At 28.2% G+C, this 14202-nt stretch overlaps 1 protein-coding gene across 1 annotated transcript in view; it reads left to right on the forward strand.

The window, feature by feature from the left end:
- The first annotated feature begins 2095 nt into the window (after positions 1-2095).
- The window catches only part of LOC112598427, a 33198-nt gene continuing 21091 nt past the window's right edge, over positions 2096-14202 (forward strand). Inside the window, exon 1 of the mRNA XM_025344888.1 lies at positions 2096-2356. The gene's annotated coding sequence lies outside the window, so the exon portion shown is untranslated. The remainder of the gene's footprint in view (positions 2357-14202) is intronic.

Genomic DNA, 14202 nt, shown 5'->3' on the forward strand with positions numbered 1-14202 from the left:
GGGTGAGCATGCATAAAAAATCACGTATTCTCACTTTACCGATTTATGTATATATTTATATGAATATATAAATTTCAATTTTAGATACCATTATGTGATCGGCTAATCGAATACTTATTAATCACGGCCGTTAACAATAACTAATAAAATCAATTATTTTTACATATATATTAGATAGTCTATAATTTATATTAAATACATTTGATAAAAGTAAAGTAACAACTAATAAAAAAAAAAAAAAATCCAAGATTTAATCTCAACGGAATTCTGATTTATATTGACTAACGTTTGATTATAATGGGAGCGTTCCGGCGTACTTTACGAATAATTTGTTAAAGGGGACGCTTTTTAATTACTATTAGAAGTAGGGGTACGAGTCCTCCTACAACCATCCCCCGAATCCAGATTATAAATAATAAAATTAATATTATTTAATAATATACTTAAAGAGTTAATTTTTATGCGGAGTTTCTACTTTTTACTGGTCTACATTGATGAATTAAATGATTAAAAACTAAACACAAAAGCTATACAGTAAAACAAAAAAAGTAAGTGAGTAAATAAATAATAATCAGCATAGTATTAAAACTTAAGACGTCAAACCAACATGTGTTGTCTTCGTTTTTCTAACGCACAATAAATATATTAAAATATATATTCAACAGTTCGAATTTTTATGTTTAGCTCAAATATTAGATTGAAATTATCTATTGCGAAACTTAAAAGTAAAAACATTATCTGTGTTTACTCGTTAGTTTTTAAAGATATTTAAATTTTCAAGTGAACTATGAATATATAAAATAATAATATTTAAAAATGACCATAATTCACTTAGAAATTAAAATATAGAAACAAATTTAAGAGAGAACACAGATAATGTTCTTACAATATTACTTCTAAGTTGCATTAGTAAGACGGAGATAACTTACGCGAGTACGACGTCCTCTTATAAACACAACACCATACCTGGTACAGCGTTATTACGGATATTATTACCCATATATTATGCATAAATACTGTCGACGTTGTCCCACATATTAAAAACGTTCAAACACGACTTCATTATAGCTCGTGTCGTCGTTATAATTATATTATTACATTGTGGTTGAAATTTCAAGCACACTACAGGTGAAGATATATCAGCCAGACGGCTAATGCGATTTTTTCGCACGCATTTATTGTGTATTTCTGTGCAGAATAATATAAAAACGATAAAACACATACACACACGCTCGACATGACTTTCACGACGAAGAGATAATAATCGTCGTTTTGTTTATTTATATTATATATGTGTGTGTGTGTGTGTGTGTGTGTGTGTATGTATTATACATTTATTTTTTCACGTCGACAAGAATACGAGTGTACCCGTAACCTTTAAGATATTGTTCGTAAGCCTGATATAGGTATTAATGTGTTGTAGGCAGACAGGTACCACATAGGACATAGGTACTTAAATACGCGCGCAACGCATACGGCCGACCTCGTGAAATCGAGGAAGCGAATATTTGAGACGGAATCGTTTTTCGTTTCAATATGAGCGCTTTTTCCGGCATAATGCAGTGCGTGCGTGCACTTGACCAAGCGTAATGTATAATATTTTATTAATAATACACCTCGTCGTCGTCATCATTCATAAAAACCAATCCACGACGGTGCCTATACCTAAATTATTATACGTGTGTTTGATTATTAAAATGACGACCGGAAACGACAACAGCCCGCCGTCGCGTTCGAATGGAAAATGTCAACAGCCACCGGTGACCGGGTTACGAGCGGTTTAGATCATAATACCTACCTTTAATACAAGAGTCTTTTATTAATAATATTATTATTATTATTGCTGTTGTTTTTACTCAAACGTTTAATTGACTTTCACCGAATGCACCGACGGACAGAATAATAACATGTTGTTTTTGATGCTACAACTGTACGTCTAGTGTCTAGTGTCTACACACGTCGTTGTTATTGTTGTTGTTGTTCATCATCCGGTGGTGTAGGCTTTTGGCCTGCAGATGGCGCCGTCGTCGTGCGGTAGCGGAACGCATCCCGCGGTGGTGTACGCGTGCTTGACGCACCGTTCCATCGACACTCGCTACGCTCGGCGGGCAGTTTGAATTCGTGATCGCCACGCGCGCGTTCGATATCACTTACGTCGTTTCTTCATAATATTTATGTGATGTTCAAGTATAACAATTCATGAACTTGAGTTTGTATTCACGATCCTTATACGATATAACCCGTCTTATAAGTTCAGTTTTACTGACAGATTTTGTGTGATTGTGCGTAATTTTTTTTGTCCAATTCTATATTCAAAACTGCTGAGACTACTCTACGAGTTTAGTTCACTAAACAGGTAAGATTTTAATTTTTTAAATTAAATATTAATGTGTAAATCATTATTCTTAATATTGAAGTGCTCAAATTTATATCATGTTTTGCTGGTGCTAACAAATTATTAAATTGATACAATATATATTTAGCTTCTTAATAACCTGTAAAAACTACAATACTTAAAAGAAAAATGATCCAATTCTCACATAAAATTAGAAAATCTCGTCAACTCTTTAAATAATTATTATTTTGGGCATGTAAACGTAAACATAAAAGTACGTAAAAACATTTAACTTAATAGGTTTTAATTTATACCTACTAGTTTTTCAAAAAAAAATTTAAAAAATACAGATATTAAATATATATAATAAATTTATCGTCAATATTATGTATTATGTTATTTTATGCTAAGAAAATAAAATATAAAGTTTATGATTTGCTTTAAAGTGTAGACGACTGGTACATTATTATTAATTTCTCCGGCTATTTTTATTGCGTAGACTACTGAAGCTGCATTTAAGTAAACATTTAATTTTATAAACGCACTTAATATTTAAACAAATATTGTTTAGTTATTTTTTTTTTTTTAATGAAACGATTAAATATATCTATAAAAAACAACCATAAACATAAAAGTTATCATTAAAATAACAGCAGGAACACAAATATTAAATCAAGCTTATTAATAGAAATTAACTAAATACATCATAACTTAAAATCATTCTCTTTAATATTTTTTTTATCGTTACTAAAATATTTTTCTAAAAATAGGTTGATAACTTTTACATAAATAGTAATGAATAATAATAAAATAATAATTTGTCAACATTAATAGATATTTTATTAAATGATACATAGTTTATAGATTAAAGTATATTATATATTTTGTAAATAGATAAGAGTTCTTTGCTTACCATTTACTTACTGATATTTATTGTTTACTTAGAATTAATATTTCTCTATTAATCATTCACTCATTAAAACATATTACACACGTTTCAACTAATTCATTTAGTTATAGATTGATTAAAATTTCTATATTAAAGTGTTCAAACATTACCGGATTATTTAAAAATGTAATCTTAGTAACAATTTATTATAATATAGTTAGTTTGGACTACATTATGAGTAATACATTAGCTCTTTTATTCTTTATAATACTCAATAATTACATTTTCTTCATTTCAGTGTGTAATTTAATAAGCTTCTATAAATAGATACCTATTAATTAATGATTAAAATTTATAACTCCAATCAATAAAGATTCTGCATTAAATAAATATCAAACATACTCAATACCCATTACCCACTTGTAATAACTAAGTATAAATTAGATCGGATTAGCCATGAGAGAGTCCTCGTTAATAATTTAGTCCCTTTACTAATTTAAAGTTAACTAATGATGGATGTGTATTATTTTTAATTACTTTAATAATTAAAAAAATAATATTTTATTTTGTCAATTGGCTGGTTTAATTTTTTTTACTCATAAGAAGTGAATACTGACTTACTAGATCTAGAAGAAAACGTTCTAAATATCTCATAAGTTACAATTAATACATTAGTGCTTTTATAATTTTACATTATAATATAATTATATTTAATTTCACTGTCTGCCTAATATAATTGAAAATATGTACCTATTTAATCAATTATAATAATTAATATACTCTATAAATAGTTAATAATAATAAACTATATTGTTACAATATTTTTAAATTGTATTACAATATCCTACCTATATGATTTTATGATCATTTTTATGTTAATAATTTAATTTTCTATTTATAAATATTTGATTATTTCATTTAATTTGAATGTGATTTATGATATTACAATGAATTTAAAAAATAGGTTTAATGTAAGACTAATTCAATTTCGTACGTATGATGAGTTAATACAATTTTATCAGTATACATAATAAATTATTTTTGATACTCGTACCTACATGACTTTAAAATTAAATAAATAAATTCTGTTTTAACTTTTTCTTTTTCTTTAAAATATTTTATAGATTCTTCGTCTGTATATACTTAAACATAATTATGAATAAAAACCGGTTTCTTGATAGACATTTGACTACATTTGACTACTCATTCATTATTAAGAAATATAGCTATTTTTATCATGCATGGTATGTTAAATTGATAACAGATTTAAAAGAAATAGTTCCTCTATACATAATCCAGTCATCAAATTAATATTATTTTTGTGGTTTTATTTATAGTTAATATTTAGTACACCTATTATAAAATACAATACATATAAATGTATGCACTTAAATATAATAATGTGCTCTTCTAAGCTCATTGTATAAAACCCTTTTTAATTATATATTTTTATGATACGATTAAAAATATTTTTATTTTTTAATTAAAATTGTTTTTTACTAGCAATTGTTTATCTATTAAGTGTATCACAAACTGTTGCCAGACAATTAAAAATTACTTAAGTATAGAGAAATTAGTATCATAAAAACCCACGATTATTTTTTTACATCAACGCTTCCATCTATAGAAAACCTAAAAAGTAAAAAAAAAAATAATGACAGTAAATCATTTCAATGGTTTGTACTAATAATAATTATAACTAAATATTTATTCATTTAACGAAATACATTACATTGTATTTGATGTTGTCAAGTATATATGTAATATTAAATATAATATAATAAATATTAATTGACTAAATATTGATTTATACACATAGCAATTTATTATGAGTAGAAATTTTATTCACGGCAATTTAAAAGTTATTAAATGAGCTAAAACATCAATAATTTTATTATTATACTATAGTATATTATATTATGCGTAAAAAAACTCCTCTTGAGGTTGTAATTAATATACCTGTACGTTTTATTTATATAAGTTAAAATCATTTAATTATTTATTCTTAATTTATTTACAATAGTAGAAGTATTAGGGATTGTACTTAAAAATACTATACTCAATCTTTAAAAATCTCATTGAAATTTTAAAGTAAACAGTACATTAAAGGAATGTTATTTAATACACAATAATAATAATAAATAATAATACCTTATTACATAGTGTACATGCATATAATATTATATATAAATGTATTATACTTAACAAAAGATTCAAGGATGAGACTTTCGTAAGTTTGAGGAAAACTATAATTTATTATAGTGTTATTGTTTTTTAATATTGCAGTTTTCGTCTTAATAGACATGAGCGCAAAATATATTTATTTATATAATGATGATTCTACGTTGTAAAAAATAATAAAAATAATACTGTTAAAAACAATATTATATTGATGGACAGAGACGACTTCCGTAGCCTAAGTCGCGGCATGACTCACTAACCGCTATGATATTGTCGCCATGGGGCTACACATAAATGAAACAACAACAAAATGCGCTTTAACCTTCATCCAGTCTATACAGAATATATGATTTATACATTTTATCGGAAATAGTGATAATTTTACGAGTTATGAGACGTATATAATGACGTGATGATTCATATGTTTATAGTATTTATACTATTATCACTTGATTTTGATTAAACACTTACTGATTCCCATCACATTTGCACCTTTATGTCATTTTATGAATTATGAATGAATTATATGTATATTATACCATTGATTATAAATATTATCAATGATTATATAGATATACCAGATGGGCGCAAATTAAAAATACATAAAAAGTTCTAAAATATTTATAATATAATATCTTTTATTCTACCATTCATATATTAAGACTCGTATGCCGTTGTACTAAAGATTTAAGTATATTTTCAAATTCACGACATTTTAATCAGTTCTATATGTAATGCAATCATTAAATTTTGGAAACTCTACATATATCTCTGTTTAATAATATAAAAGCAAAATACATTATGTACATATTTTAATCTATCAGAACATCTAACTATTTGTGGACGTATACCACAAGAAACCAATTTTTGAGCTATAAAAAACATTTTTATTACAAATATTGCATACATTTATTGAGAAACCTTCCACTGATGAATTACACAATTATTTATTAGCCAATGTTGTCTGTGTCGGTATTATAATTTATAAAAACAAAAATTTGTTACTTGACACCACCGAGAATCGAGATCCCTGTTATATTATATTATATATACGATATACAGAGGGATTCTCTTATCGTAACCAGACAATATTTCAAAAAATATGTTATTTTTAAATTTGAACAACAAAAATTGACAACCATTGGAAAATTAAAAATATTATGTTTTAAAAACCGTACAAACATTTTTTTTGAACAATTCCTTGTGTATGCTCTTGAAATATTGCTTGCGAGTTTATGATAAGAGAATAGTCCTGTATTTGAGTAGACAACGCGGAGAACCTGTCCGTGTTGCATTCCTCGCCACCGTTCCAACACCCCGAAAAACAGGTATACTAATACATAATAATAATATATATTATTGTTATACTACTATACTAGTACCGGAGTACCTTTATATAGGTATGTATTTGTACCAATGCGTCACGGGACATGTTGGAAATGTCGATTTTAATCTCGTTGCCCCGACAACGACAACTTATACTTATATCACACAACGTTGTTTTACATACCGATCCTTATATTAGTGAACACCATTTGAATTATTTTGTTTTATCTTTATACAGAAGTATAAGAAAATCAAGAAGATATAACATGGAAGACGGACACTAGTAAAAATATTTTAATGCACAGTATTTAAGTCTCCGAAAATATCAATATTTAATTGTGCTTAATGTGTAAGAGGTCCTATCTTCTATGTTACTACGTTTCGAATGACATCCCGTGACACTGTTATTAAATTTTATCGGATTTTTATTTTCACCCAAACTGTTTCAAACTAGTTTTAAAATGATATCTCGACCGTTGTAGAAATATGAATAAATACGATAGTGATGTAATTGTAATTAATAATTTCTTTATTCTGCAATCTGCATGCACCAGGCGCTTCAATTTTAATAGATACTTAATATAATTTTAGTAAATGGCAATTTTATTGGTTTTAAGTGTTTTCGCAATCAAGCTATGTACAATAAAATTGAAATGGAATATAAACGAATCAAACCGTCAGTTTAATAATGTATAACTATAATAAAACCTCATCCAATATGATTCTATTAATTTTTATTTTAGTAAAGTGCAATTTCAAATTAATAGCGACATGCTGTGTAAAATATGCTGATTTTTTCACATTTATTATGAAAAATATCTAGTATGATTAATTTTGAGTGAATTTTTATCTCGATATATTTCGCTTTATTATTAATTAATATCTAGACTCTTGGAAATGTAATTTACTAAAATATTTGAAATCATAATTAAATTTATTTTTATAAGAATAATAAACTTTTTGATTATATTTTGGTAAATAGATACCCGGCACATTGATAAATATTATGATATACTAACATCATGACTTATAAGTTATAATCTAGTACGAAACGAATCATCGATCTAAATGTCATGGATATAAACACACAATAGAAATATTCTAAGTTAAAGTATGGTGATAATATAAAATGTTAGAACTACAGTAAAACAAATTGTCACGCAAATATAACTTTATGAATATCTTTATACTGTGAAAATTATATTATTGTTTTACCGTGTTTTCCAAGCGAAATAACATAGATTTATATTTATATATTTTGAAAACCATAAAAAATATACAAAATTAACATAACAACGTATGTATAATAATGTCCATAAATATAATTGATTGAATTATTATTTTTCAATAAATCATCGAGCATTCCAAAATGGTGATTAGTTTAAAACGTGAACTACGTAACAATATATATTTTATTTTAATCTTAAACGTATATTCAATATTGTTCTTATTATTAGTATTTTTCTAGTTATTTGACATTGCGGTGTGGACCGTTTTACTCATAAATTGTAATCTTCAATCCTTCGTATCCACAGACCACACGCTGCTACAATATTATGCACAACGGAATAGTTTTTATTGAGATAATAAAATATTATCAGAAACACACGCATTTCATAGAAACAGTATTTCTTGGTATGATATTATTATTACAATACATAAATTGTTACATTTACTTATCAAAATCAATGTATAATGACAATTCATTATTTGTCAGTAATAATGATTACGTTATAACATAGGTATGTGCTATTTATTCACTATTGTCATGCAATTTAATATAATTAGTCGTGATTATTATTATCTGCAAATTTAATAAATTGCAATGGTCCAATTTCAACAGTTTACTACTTTTTTTTCGATAACTAAATTGATTTAAAATTGAAGTTGAATTAAAGTTTTTTTTTGCTTAGTCACGAAAATGACATTGGTATACAATATAGAGTTATAAATTTGCTTAACGATGAGAAATAAAACGTCGCGCCGACCATCAAATTAGTAACTAGGAAATGTTCACGATTTAAACACGACAACAATAATAGCAAGACTATAAACACACTCTGTACCTTCCTATATAACGTAATCGTGTGTACGCGAAACATTTACTCTTCACAAAATTGTACTTCGTCAAAAGAAACTCGGATGATAAGAGTATGAAATGACGAAACGATATAACCTGTCACAAGAGCTATACAATAATGTACAATACGGAAATACGTTTAATAAGAGCCCATACCCAGCAATATGGCATACAAAATAAACGTGTTAAATTGAAAAAGTCTTAAATTATCGTAAAGGTGTTTGCGGTGTACGCATACACCGAAGAATTGAAATGGTTTATTGTTTGGTCGCTGCTCATACACCAACTGACCAACTAGGTCCAACTGTTAGGAATACAAATATATTGATATTTCGGTATTATACGATATTATAATATTATTATTATCGTATTTATCAGTGGACGAAATTTTCTACTCGCGGTAGTGTGTATATCACACTGAAAACCGTCCGAACGACCATAATGGGGTAGCGTCAAATGTCAGACATCGGAATCTGTTTCTTAGAAGAGCGCCCAAAATAATGCGATATGATTGATCATTCGGATGTCACGCACCTACGTGTGCGCAGAGAATTTAATATATTATACGTCGTGTCTGATCTATTCTGCATAATTTTATTAGGTGCATAGCTGCATCAGCATGTCAATATCGAAAATTATATCGATTTCGTACACTTCGAATTACCTAGTATTGAACCGTTAATGATACCACACCGAAACTAAATTTGTATTTCTATTTATAGTTATTTCTGAATATCGTAGGAATTTTAATCACATTCTTCCGGTATATCACAACAAGACTTTCAAGCAGATGATATATTTTGGGCTCATTGATTTGTTTAGTCTTAACTATAAGAGCGGCGATTAAAATATAGTCGTGATTACGATTTTTTCGTATTATTCGCGTTAACGATATTTTGGTCTTAAGCGATTTCTAGTTTTGTTAATTTTATTATTACGCTTTATACCGTGTATATTATGTACTGCACAGTTACGTTCCGTAATAGTTCCAAGCCCCCGGCACTGTCTTACGCTTGTCTTTTCGATTTGAGTCTAAAGGAAAATAAAATAGTACCTACATTAATATATATTACCACGCATTTTAGCTGCGTGTGTATATGACGGTGACATGCAGCGCGTCGTAACGGTTTTAACTGTTATATACTTTTAAGTATTTAAATCTGTTTGCAGTTTGAAAATGAAAGAGTGCAAAAACCGTTTACTCGACAAACCGGTTAGTCTCATGGTAGATTTGTCAAAACTATTTAATTATTATTGAAATTGTTGATAAAAAAATGTAAATCTACATGCATAATAGTGTGCGTAGTGATCACCTATATATAGTTCACATTCTGCGAAATATATTATGTTATATTATATCACTGTTACACGCCCTATAACAGGATTGAAATATTATCGTTTATTATCATATCATTATGTTATAAATATTTATGATTGGCACAGACCGTTTAAATAACAGAATTTAAGGGAGTAAGGGCTCGTGACTTTGTAATCTGGTTAATTTTTTTTTCACGTCCTTTTTAATTGAACGTTTCGATAACTTTCAGCTTTGGTACGTGGTTATATAAACAACCTAGACCTGCATTATTTTAAAATGTCGATCTATCTTTTATCCGATCATATATTAATTAATTTTTTTAACTTTAAAGTGCTTAATGTGTGTGTCACGATGTTTTGAATGCTTGTATTATTATGAAATCGAATTTTTGTTTTTCTATATTTTAAACTTTGTTACGACAACGCTAGCGTTTGACGTGTTATAGATATTTAATAATGGTTATCTATGTCCAAAGAAGTGGATGTAATATAGTGTACCTAAACGGAAAATTTAAAAATGGATATGTTGCAAACATCAACTCAAACTAATATAAATGTAAAACTGACAGTTATTGAAACTGTTGTTCATGCGTTTATACCTAAACTATTACAAAAATAAATAAATAAAAATACTGGTTGAAAACAATATTTATTTATGTAACATCTATCTATGTTATACGTTGACAAGAAAATATGTTTAAATAAATAATGGTGCTTATATGATTATATTTTTTGCAAGTATTGATTAAAAAGAAATACGATGAAAAACACTGCTGTGTTCAATAATTACGTTAACAAATACTTCAATTATTATAATATAATTGTCCATATACGTTTATTTAAAATTATAAATCATATTGGACGTTGATAAAAGTACAAATCATCTACAACTATGTAACATTTAAAATAAAATATTATTATATAACGAAATGTTATAATATATTAGAATATGTCTTATAAATCACACGTCCGTGTTGTTTATATTAAATAAAAGAAAAATTCTCACAAATATATTAATTTTTTTTATGTTTCTAAAAAGTGAAATATAAAAGCGCATACACATGATTAAATTAATTTTACAACAAAATCTTACGATTCTTGTTACTTTTGGCGATCGCTATAAAAAAAAAATCTGTTGAATATTTTATAAATATTATACTCTTTGAAAAATAAAACTGTGATCAAATCGAATGATATGTAAAATTAATAATATGTGTTTATATTAATAAGCCTGTTTTGTCCAGAATCACGAGATCCTTTATGATAAAAACTTAAAGGAATTAAATATGTAACGTTGAAATGAAATCTGAATGTGTAATATTATTTTAATTTTTAAGTGCGTGTTTGAAGGTTTATTGGTGCATAAACACCACGATTATACACATACGTATTCGTTTATTAAATGGGATTTGTATTTTATAGTATATTCTCTGAATAGTGAATACGTACATATTTTAGTTTCAATTATTAGTTATTTATTTTGGCCGTCACACGTGGTAGATCCAATATTGTGGAACGGTGTTATACAAATGAAACGAAATGAACCTTGAAACCAATCGTAATGAAAAATCAAAAATTGTCACCAGGAAAATAAATTTCAATACGTTTTGTTAAATTGACAATGAGTACTTAAAACATAAACATTTTCATCCGATTCCGTTGTTACCGTATATTGTACTGTTTTGGTACTGTATTATAAGTACAAAAGTTTAAATTTTCATTTATCATGAATTACTCTTGTATGTTTGTGTGTGTAGAATGTATAATAGGTACACTATTACTATAATGTGTTAAGTGATAACTGATAATACGTTTTGACTTGATAATGTAGTTTTGAAAATAAAATGTACACACACACACACACTAACCACTCTATATAAAAATAATGAAAATTTAACTTATGCTCGTTATGGTAAATCCAGCGTGGTGATAAATGCGTATACATTACCATAGTGTAGTGAGTCGATTTAATAATTATTGTGGTCATATATGCATGTAATAATATAATATAACATAATGGTGGCCGTTCAGCAATCGTTGTGTCTAAACGTCATCACGAAATGTGCGCTTGAAATATTAACTATCCTCGACGATATAATTGTGCCGTACCCGGTCGTTTGAAGATTTTTACGACCAGGTTCGTTCAAGAGTGTGTATACGAAACTGTGCAGTATAATATGCGTGTTATTACTATTAAAATTATTTACTCTGAGCGAAACGACTTTTCCCATTGGAAGCCGTGCTGCACCGCCGACGACGTCGTCGTCGAAAAGTGAGAGCTCTGGGGTCAAATTGCTCGGTCGCCGACGTACATAATATGTTGTGGTATGTGACAAGCCTTAACTCGAACTTGTACTATTAGAATATTGTGTGCACATATCGAAGGAGGACTGATCGTTTCTCGTCGGTCGAGCGCGCAAAGTGCCCAGGGAAATAATAATAATAATAACGCACTAATGCCTATTCTCGCGTACATATACACTACGGGACATGGAGTATTGTGTGTGTTGTATATCGAATATAATATGCACGCATGGTATGTATTAGACGAAATCGGACGCGACTGTTGATAAAAATCAAACCGCTAGACTTCAATGAAACACAATTCGCTGCACAATATCGATAATCGCGAAGACCTAAAGCAAAAAGTATTCATCGTCATCGTCATCCGCGCTTCAGATAGCTGGAAGACATGGTTTAGCTCGATTTCCTTTATACTATACTTTATGCGTCTACTCAATTGTATATAAAACTGTGATATTTTAATTGATCTATATCGTATTAACGTATTACAATATCGCTATAAGAACCGTAAGCAATTGTCCACGGTACGACACTGAGATCAAATAAATCGTCAAAACTGAAATAAAAAAATTAAAAAACCGTATGACTAATGATATGCCTATTAATTGTAAATAGCGAGTCAGCTAGATGTGAAGTCGATCGTATGTATGTCGTTGTACTATCTAGGTATTGTATAGATAACGCCGTATAACGTATGAAAATTTAATTGTCCGCAATCATAATAATATTATATTTGACGAGGGAACAGCAATAAACTAGACCGCATATTTTGTCGGTCAGATTTCAGAATGTATATAATACACTTATTTAATTATTTGTCTGCAATATATGCGCGTTTAAGTTTTTATGCCGTAATATGATTCGCGTGGTGCGACTTCCGCTCGAAAATAATAATTGCTGATTGTGTTATGTGCATCAGATTTCTTTAACCATGTACGACCGAATATATCTACATACTATGGCGGAATAATGAGGAAGTGTGTAGTTTCGCAACAGTACCTACTTGCGAATTATTTGTTACGGAGCCATAAAAATGGGCTAATAGGCTAAGGCTTACATACTATTATTATTTCCGAATTTGCAGTCCCAATCACGCGTACAATAATTGTGGACTTATAGTAACATAATGCTGTACAGGGAAAAAATCATCAGAGGTAAATTGCTAGGAAAAAAGAATCCTGGCGTTGTATTACTATTCTATGGGTGTGCGCTCATCGCGTTCTCCCGTAGCTGTGTCTTTTTCTTATTTTCCTTGACGGCCGTTTAATTTTATTCGCAAGATATAATACAACAATTATAAATTAGTCGTAAAGGTATCCCCGCTCTTTATATGATATGACTTCACGAATTGTAGCGCCGCTCGCCTTGACGACCTTCTACGCATCGTATTCAATCATGTAATATAAAATAATATTATGTACCTATTATAAAAGCGCTTAGTATAGAGACTTGGGCGCGATCACTTAAATTATAATAATAATCTTTACTTGTCTCGTCGATTATTAATTACTATGTATATATTGTGCAAAATGTCCATGTACAATCATTAGCTAACATTAAACGTTTTTTGCATTTATCTCGTTCTATAGCTGCAGTATTATAATGATTTTAGAAACAAATTAATTTCATTCAAAATATAATATGAACATATACGTGCTTTATTATTAATTATTAATGACGATTTTACGTTTATCGTTTTAATTATATCGTGTTACGATCCGTTCTAATTTTTTATTACATAATAACAATAGATACAGCGAAAGCTGAAAT

The sequence above is a fragment of the Melanaphis sacchari genome, unplaced genomic scaffold (genome assembly GCF_002803265.2).
Source record: "Melanaphis sacchari strain LSU unplaced genomic scaffold, SCAv2.0 Contig48_pilon_pilon, whole genome shotgun sequence".
Classification (NCBI taxonomy): domain Eukaryota; kingdom Metazoa; phylum Arthropoda; class Insecta; order Hemiptera; family Aphididae; genus Melanaphis; species Melanaphis sacchari.